Consider the following 2,251-nt stretch of genomic DNA (forward strand, 5'->3'; position numbering starts at 1 on the left):
AAAGGTCTTGGGTGGGTTATTGTGCACGTTAGGTAACAAAAGAAATTACAGGCTAGGACAGATTTTACTACTTTTAAACAAAAGGTCATGGAAGATTTGTAGAACAAAGACCAGATAACCGATAAATCTTAATTTATTTTTAAAATTGAAAATGATGTACAAAATCTTAACATTTTTGTTAAGACTTGTAACATTTTATGTGATCTATATATCTTTTTTAAAAAGGTAATAATAAAGAAAGAATATTTGAATAAAAAAGTTTTTTAAAGAATCTAGGTGGAAGTGTAAAATAAAACAAACCCCCACAAACTTATAAACTTATTACATCTGTATAATCTTTTTTAAAAAGATTTATTTATTTTTTCCCCTTCTCCTCCTCCTGCCCACCCACCCTGCTCTTTTTCCTGTCTGTGTCCATTCACTGTGTGATCTTCTGTACATATCTCTTTTTTTTTTTTTCGTCTTCTCTACTCATTTTCTCTCCTCTAGGAATCACAGGAATTTGATCCTGGAGACACCTGATGTGGGGAGAAGTTCCCTGTCAATTGTGCCACCTCAGTTCCCAATCTCTGCTGCATTTCACCTTGAATCTCCCCTTCATCTCTCTTTTTATGCATCATCATTTGCCCCGTGACTCATTTGGGTGGGCACCAGCTCACCATGGGGGCACTCCTGTGGGCACTGGCTCGCCACACAGGCACACTTTCTCTTCCTTTGTCACCAGGAGGCAGCAGGGATTGAACCCAAGTCCTCCCATATGGTAGGCAGAAGCTCCATCACTTGGGCCACATCCACTTTCCTGTATAATCTTTTGACCTTCCCCAAACCTCATCTCATTTATCTGCATTTTGACAGCATTTTCATACATTTATATATTTATTTGCATAATTTTAACAATTTTGAACTTTGCTCTAAAAATTACATTATGAACTTTCCTATACTATTCTGTAGTTCTCTTGATCACCATTTTTATTTTGTGCAGTAGAATCTATAGTAAGAACTGTATATTTTAAGAGGTTTTCTGAGTGTATCAGTAAGCTGTTCAAGAGGTTTCTAAAATTTGTACACAATTTAGTTTGTTTATACCTTGCTTTTATAACTTTCTTCTTTCCTCCATAATTTAAAAAGTTATAATGGAATTATTAAATAAGCATGAAAAGAGGAAAACCAAATTGAAATAAAAATATGCTTATAAAAACCCTTATGAATTGCAGTTCATCATAATTAAAAACTTCTGCTCTTCAAAAGATACAGTTAAGAAAATAAAAAGATATGACATACACAGGAAGGAAATATTGACAAAACATAAACATGATAGAAGAATGGTGAGCTGAATATATAAATTTTTTTTAATTTTGAATTTTTATTTAATTGTCTTTTAAAAAATATACATAGATCACAAAAAAATGTTACATTAAAAAACATGAAGTTCCCTTATACCCCACACCCCACTCCCCCCACTCCTCCCACTCCTCAACAACCTCTTTCATCATTGTGGCACATTCATTGCATTTGGTGAATACATTTTGAAGCACTGCTACACCAATGGATTATAGTTTACATTGTAGTTTACACTCTCCCCCAGTCCATTCAGTGGGTTATGGCAGGATATATATATATATATATAATGTCCTGCATCTGTCCCTGCAATATCATTTAGGACAACTCCAAGTCCTGAAAAATGTCCCTCCCTCACACCTCTTCTTCAGTCTCCCTGTCTTCAGAAACTCCCATGGCCACGGTCTCCACATCAATGATACAATTTCTTCCATTGCTAGAGTCACACTTGTTCTATAGTAGAATACCAATAAGTCCACTCTAATCCATATTTTACTCCTCAATCCTGTAGACCCTGGGATGGTGATGTACACTCCACCTTTATATTGAGATGTGGCTTAGATCCCACATGGCTGATGGATGTGAGTCTCCTGCTTGCAGTTGTAGACACTCTTGGTTCCCTGGTGTGGTAGTTGACCATCTTCACCTCCTTGTTTGCTGACCTGGGTAAGTCCAGTGACCTGGAGAGTAGGTGTTGCTGAGGCTCAGGGCCCAGCTGGCACATTGCCATTCCAGAGATTCAAGTCTCCTGAGTATACACCAACCCCAATGCCAACCAAAGGTTCAGTAACAGTGACAGAAGAGGCATGTGTAGACAGGTCATATTTGAGTCCAACTCCATCACACTCAGGAGCACAAATTCCAATGTAGGACCCACTGGCAAGGAACTGAAATCCAGAGCCATCTGCTATGA

The sequence above is a fragment of the Dasypus novemcinctus genome, chromosome 17, assembly GCF_030445035.2.
Source record: "Dasypus novemcinctus isolate mDasNov1 chromosome 17, mDasNov1.1.hap2, whole genome shotgun sequence".
In the NCBI taxonomy this organism is placed as follows: Eukaryota; Metazoa; Chordata; class Mammalia; order Cingulata; family Dasypodidae; genus Dasypus; species Dasypus novemcinctus.